Consider the following 7,342-nt stretch of genomic DNA (forward strand, 5'->3'; position numbering starts at 1 on the left):
CCTCTTTAGGTCCAAAGATAATAACTTCAGTTTTGTTTCTGTTCAGCTGGAGAAAGGTTTGGCACATCCACACATTTATCTGCTCTAGTGATTGGATGGGTTCAGAGTCACCTGGTGACATCATGATGTAAAGCTGTGCATCATCCGCATAGTTATGGTAGCTGATCTTATTTCCTGTTACAACCTGAGCCAGTAGGAGCATATAAATATTGAATAAGAGGGGTCCTAGGATTGAACCATAAGGTACCCCACATGTGACCTTTGACCTCTCTGATGAGAAGTTTCCGATTGAAACAAAGAAATCCCTGTTCTTTATGTAAGATTCAAACCAGATGAGCACTGGACCGGAGAGTCCGACCCAACTCTCCAGTCAATTCAGTAAAATATCATGGTCAACAGTGTCGAAAGCTGCACAGAACCAGCACTGTGGTTCTCCCACAGTCTGTATTTATATAGATATAATTGAAAACTTTTACAAGGGCCGTCTCCGTGCTGTGGTGAGCACGAAAACCAGACTGGAAGGAGTCAAAGCGATTCATTATTGTTAGGAAGTTATTTAATTGTTTAAAAACTGCTTTTTCAAGAATTTTGCTCATGAATGGGAGGTTGGAGATCGGCCTATAATTCCGCAGTAGTGATTTGTCTAGATTGTTCTTTTTTATCAGTGGTTTGATAACTGCTGTTTTCAAAGCCTGGGGGAAAACACCTGAAGACAGCGATGAGTTTACTATTTGGATAAGATCATTAGCAACGACAGGCAGGACTTTCTTAAAGAAATGTGAGGGTAGGACAGCCAGACAGCAGGAACTGGAGCTTAATTGACTTATAATTTCTTCTAGGGTTTTATAATTTAGTAGTTGAAATTGGGTCATTGTTCCTGCATTTGTTTTGTTTGGGCACAGCATTGGTACTGGCTTTGAAGTGGATGTGCAGATTAATCCTCTGATCTTTTGAATTTTCTCTGAAAAAAAAAACTGGAAAACTTGTTGCAGGCGGCATTAGATTGAAATTCAGGTGGTAATGTCACAGGAGAGTTTGTGAGCCTGTCAACAGTAGAAAATAAATCTCGAGCATTGTTAATAGTTTTGTTTATGACATCTGCAAAGAAAGCCTCTCTTGCATGTTTTAGTGTTGTGTGATAGATACATAGTCTTTCTTTGTAGATGTCATAATAAACATGCAGTTGAGTTTTACACCATTTCCGTTCGGCCCTACGGCAGAGTTGTCTTGCAGATTTTAACTGTTTGTGCATTTCTCCATGGAGATTTCTTCCTACCAGTCACAACTTTCACTTTAATGGGGGCAATGTAATCAATGATATCTGAAAGTTTGCACTGAAAATCATCTACCAACTTATCTATGTCATTATAGCTTAAGGGCGAGGAAGAAGAGTAGATTTGATTAAATGTTTCTGCTGTGTTTTCTGTGAAAGTACGTTTTGTGATAGAAGGTTTTTGTCCAAGTGGGTTAACGGATAAAGAACTATCAAAGATAACAGCAAAGTGATCCGACAGGGCGACATCAGAATGACAGTAGAGAGCCGTGCAGAAACATTGGAAATATTCACACCCTTACTGATAACCAGGTCCAGTGTGTGTCCATGAGTGTGTTGCTTGTTTGACATGTTGTGTTAAACCAAAACTCTCTAATATATTACAGAGCTTTTTTGCCCCTCGGTCTTGGGGGTTGTCAACATGAATGTTGAAATCACTGACAATTATTAAACAATCATAATCAATGCATATGAGANAGTTGTCTTGCAGATTGAACTGTTTGTGCATTTCTCCATGGAGATTTCTTCCTACCAGTCACAACTTTCACTTTAATGGGGGCAATGTAATCAATGATATCTGAAAGTTTGCACTGAAAATCATCTACCAACTTATCTATGTCATTATAGCTTAAGGGCGAGGAAGAAGAGTAGATTTGATTAAATGTTTCTGCTGTGTTTTCTGTGAAAGTACGTTTTGTGATAGAAGGTTTTTGTCCAAGTGGGTTAACGGATAAAGAACTATCAAAGATAACAGCAAAGTGATCCGACAGGGCGACATCAGAATGACAGTAGAGAGCCGTGCAGAAACATTGGAAATATTCACACCCTTACTGATAACCAGGTCCAGTGTGTGTCCATGAGTGTGTTGCTTGTTTGACATGTTGTGTTAAACCAAAACTCTCTAATATATTACAGAGCTTTTTTGCCCCTCGGTCTTGGGGGTTGTCAACATGAATGTTGAAATCACTGACAATTATTAAACAATCATAATCAATGCATATGAGAGATAGAAGTTCATTCAAGTCCATAAAGAAATTTTCCACATATGTTGGAGTTTTGTATAAAGTTAGTGTCAAAGTTCGTTTGTGGCCTTTTACCTCAATTCCAAGATACTCAAAAGACGTAAAATTACCGAAAGAGATTTTACTGCAGTTCATGGTATTCTTAAATATTGTGTTTTCAATATTTTTTGTGTTTTCTATTCTCACTTAAAAAATTGTATGTAGGAGGCGCTGATTCAATTAGTACGATTGCTTCATTATTGTCATTCAACCATGTTTCTGTCAGAAATAAAACATCAATATTATGCTCGGTGATGAAATCACTAATTAATAGAGCTTTAGCACAGAGAGATCTGGTATTTAAAAGAGCCAGTTTAAGTGACTTGGAGGCTGAAAGTTCTTCAGTCTGTGGTTCCTTTAGGCAAGGGATCAGTCTGAGGTTTGAATTAAGACTGCTGTTTTTTGTATGTCTGTTTTTTGTAACTTTTCTTGTAGTAATCCGGACATGTAATGTCCTGCTATGTGGTGCCGGGGGGCCAGACAAATTCTGGAGGAAGATAATATCTGGACCCTGGTCTCAGACCTCAGAAACCCAGAGTGCTGGATCCTCTGGGAAGTCAGAGGCAGGTGGCTTAGATGAAGTGAGGTCTGCTATGTTAGCGCTAAGGAGAGTCGTGCCGAGGCGAACCTGTTGATCCATTCAATCCATAAATTTGAGAAACTCTGGTCCGGAAGACATTTCTTCAAAGGTATCTTGTGAGTGAGTGTAGGAGCAGAGAGGGATGGGGGAAGGAGGAGGAGAACCAGTCATTCTGTCCCCAGTCGATGTTTATCAGTTTGTTTTGGGACACTTTGCTTCTGATAAGCGGAGGGTTCCATCCTAGTCAGACATCCTTGAGCCTGTTCTTCTGAAGTGATGATCACATTGTTGTTCTTGTTGACAAAATGAAAAATGTTTGCAGTGAGCAGCTTTATCCCATGTTTGTTAAGTTTGCGTCCGCCTCTTCCAAAGAGGTGAAAGCACTGCCAATAGATCCAGAGGTTATCAATGAAGGTCACTGAGCTGGCAGAGCATGTTTTAATCAGCCATTTGTTTATCATGTCCAACCTAGAATGTTTTTCATCTCCTGTTTCAGAATCTCCGATTTTTGCTTTGCCAGATCGTTGGCTCCAACATGCACAACTAAAGTCTCAATGTTTGGCTGATCAGTGGTTACAGAGAGCACTTTGCGAGTCAAATCAGATACAGTGTCACCAAGAAGAAAAGAAACCACTCTCGTTTTCTTGGGGTTGCAAACATGACTGATTCCATTTACTGTCTCATCTCCAACAAGAAGCACTCTTGGCATACCTTTCGTTTTCCTGGTGGTCACTTTGTCCTTCGGCGCTTTGTGGGGTGGATGTGTTGGTCTAGCCTCATTGTTGATGTTTGAAGGTGGGTTTTCACTCCGAGGCTCAGGCTGGAGTGCAGAAAATATGTTTTTCAGTGGGATTCCCACAGAGTCGGAATGTTTTGAGGCTTGGGCTGGTCGCTTTGTCCTTGGGAGCGGGGTCGGTGGAGGCGCTTTGGTTCCAGCTGCTTGTTTGCTATTCTTTGGCGGAGGAGGAGTTGACATTGAAGGTGGGTTTCGGCTCAGAGCCGTCCACGCTGATTCGTCCAGGTGAGGGGTTCTCCCCATTAGTCGTCTCATGGGATCCGCAGTGTGAGACTTTTGTTTTGGCTTGGCGCCCTGAGCGATCCAGGGCGAGCTGCTTTGTGTGGGGTGTATGACCTCTCTGCTCATTTGAGGAAGAGTTGTTTCATTCCCACAGGTAGCGTTGATCTCAAAGTTCACCTCCAGCCGTTGAATCTTCATTTCTAAAAACTGAAGTCTTTGTAGAATGCTGCTAATGTTCTTGGGGTCGGACGGGGGCATTTTGCCCTAGTTCAAGTTGGAGGTGAAGAAAAGTAAGGTAAAAATAAAATTGAGAAAATCTCCCAGTCCTTAGGTTTGGAGTAATCCAGTTATGATGTCTATAATGTAAATATAATTATAAAAATTGTGACTTTAAAAATAATTCACAGGCAAAGTTATCAGTAAGGACAAGAGAGAGCAGGATAAGCTGATCCTCCTTCAGCTGCCAGAGAAAACAGCCCAAGGCACAGAGCTAGAAACACAGAAGAATAGCTAAACTGTCTGATGTACTGCAAAACTTTGGTTTAACTCACCATTTTGGACACCCAACACACAACCAAGGACACACTTGATTATTAGTAAGGGTGTAAATATTTCCACGGTCTCTGTAATCGATGTCGCTCTGTCTGACCATTTTTCTGTCATCTTTGAAAGTGTAATTTTCATCGACTCACTCAGTCATAGAGATAAACAAAATGTTTAGGGAAAGCTCAACTATGACCTTCAATCCTGTTAACTCTACCTTGTTCCTTCATAATGCAGCTCAGCTGGTCCATGGTTTCCTTTTTAAAATTTCAGACATCATTGATTCCATTGATTTCAATAAAGAGAATATTGAATCTGGCATGAAGAAATCTCCATGGAAAAATATTCCACTAGTAAGAAGTGAAAGAAGCCATGATGGATGGGCTGCAGAAAACTGACTCCAGGTTCAATATGAAATCTACAAGGTACATATATAAAGAATCTTTAAAAAAAAGTTGTGTGCCTAAACATTATTTTATCAATCAAATCAAAGCAGTTTTTTTCCTGCATTGTTCCAGATTACATCAATTTGAGAGGATCTTCAGTATTATTTCAATCAGTCAATCACATTTTATTTATGTTGCATTTTATAACAGTGAGAAATGCACCAAAGTGCTTTTCCAGTAGTTCAGGGATGAAAATGAGAAAAGAAACCAAAATAAATAAATACATACATAAATAAATAAATAAATAAATAAATAAATAAATAAAATAACATCAGTAGAAACAGAAATGACAAACTACTTCAATGTACTAAAACCCATTCTAAATAAATGTCTTAAGGTTAGCTTTGAACAGACGATGGATGGATGGATGGATGGATGGATGGATGGATGGATGGATGGATGGATGGATGGATGGATGGATGGATGGATGGATGGATGGGTTTCTGTCTGCTGTAGCAGAGTGCTGTAGCGCTGCCTTTCCTCATGACTGCCCTTAGAGCTTTAGAAAGCAGTCAGGTGTGACTGTGGAAGGGGAAGGGGGTAATCTCTCCCATCACTTGAGGAAGAGCAGAGTGGAAGCTTCATACTTGAATCCACAGTGACAGCTTTGCTCCAGGGCAGAGAGCCGTGCAGTATGACCCAACTCCTTTTTCTCTGGGATTCTTCTGCTTCTCTGACATCTCTTGTCATCTCTGCTCCACTACAGATCTTTTCACTTGTCACGGCTTTCAGGACGGAGCGCCACTGTTAAAGGTGAGTGGGTTATGCCAGGAGGTTCCCAACGGCTGAGCCGCCCCTGTTGGCATGCAGTTCTCTTAAGTATCCTGTTTCCCATCAATTCAACTTTTGCTTCCTGCTTTCATTTTTATTTTATTTCATGAATTCCTCTGGACACATTTAAAAAAAAATCTTACTTACTCAATGAAGTTGCATGTGAAGCTGCTTTTAAAATGATTTACAGCCACAAATAAAATTCAGTTTTCTTATTTTGTGTCAGATGTTCTGCTTCTCCACTCTTTTTTCACTCTTTAGATCAGGAGTGTCCAAAGTGTCCAAAGTCCAAGATGCAAATTTGGGCACCTAGTACAAGAATTTTATATAAGTAGAGACTTTCTGTCTTTAATTAGGACAAGATTATCACAAACAAGTAAAATCTTCTTACAATAGAAAATATTGACTATAACACAAAGATTCGTCTTTAAATAATATTTTTGCTTTTTGCATTCTTTTGAAAAACCAGTGACTTTTACTCAAAAGCAAACTTTGCTTCACCCAAATCTGCATTTAATTAATTGAATAAACTTGGTAAATACAGCAAGCATTTTCAAAGAAAGAGTGACATACATAATTCTTGATTTTATTCATAGGGATTGATTAAATTGTGTTCTATTTTTTAAAAGTTGATACCTAAAAAAATAATTCTTAATAAGGTAAATCTGCAGAACTCTTTTTAAGCTTTGGATCTAGAATAATTACATCCTTTTCCAGCAACAAATCTGACTACTTTATTTGTTTAATTTAAGTATAGCATATTTAGTTTATTGTTGAGTGGGTAAAAAACTTTTTTAATTTTGGCCCTCCAGTCCATTTGACTCGATCATTTTGGCCCATGCGACACCCCTGCTTTTGGTTAAATGATGCAGAAAGTAAAATGAATGCAGCAAAACACATGGAGGATAATTACTATCTCTGTGCAGCGATGCGCAGCTGCAGACCAGGTGATCCACAGAGGCTGGGTATCCCTGAGCCAGTCATCCTGGCTGTGACCTCCAACCTCTCTCTACCCTGACCCTTACTAAACACTGTACAAAGCTCTTAGAGCAACAAAATGTCAAATATTAATAAATATTCAAACTGTAATCTGGGAAGTTTAAGAAAACAGCATAATGTTCTGAAGAGGTGGAAGCTGGGAGAGCTAGAGGACAGTTGAGTCTCTGACATGGGAAATGAAACAAGACTGTCCTGCTGCAGACTCCACAAGTACAGTGAAACAGACCGGTTAGTCAGGTCTTATCAAGATGTGTGGTATGCTTACTGAATGTAGCTCATCAGTCCATCTGATGATGAGTGAGTACATCAGCTGGGATCCATCTTTCACAGCAGGTAGCCTGAACTGCTGAGATGCCAGGCTAGCTGCTGTGAGAGGGTTTAAACCCTTCAAGGCCTCCCTACTGTGGTCTCACTGTCATTGGGTTGTAAACATAAACAAAATGTAAGAATATAAAACATTTAGTTTTGACCAAATATACTTCATTTCCTCTAGAAATGAAGTTCTCTGCCAAGGTTTCGAAGGAGCAACAAGAACCCTGGCTGGTTGGTTGTTTTGTGTTAAACAGCCAGCCTCAGTGTGTTTAATGTGAAAGCTTTCCATGAATTATACATTAAACACTCAGTGTAGTGTGGAGTCATTTCAGCAGCTTC

This window comes from Poecilia formosa, unplaced genomic scaffold, assembly GCF_000485575.1.
Source record: "Poecilia formosa unplaced genomic scaffold, Poecilia_formosa-5.1.2 Scaffold219, whole genome shotgun sequence".
In the NCBI taxonomy this organism is placed as follows: domain Eukaryota; kingdom Metazoa; phylum Chordata; class Actinopteri; order Cyprinodontiformes; family Poeciliidae; genus Poecilia; species Poecilia formosa.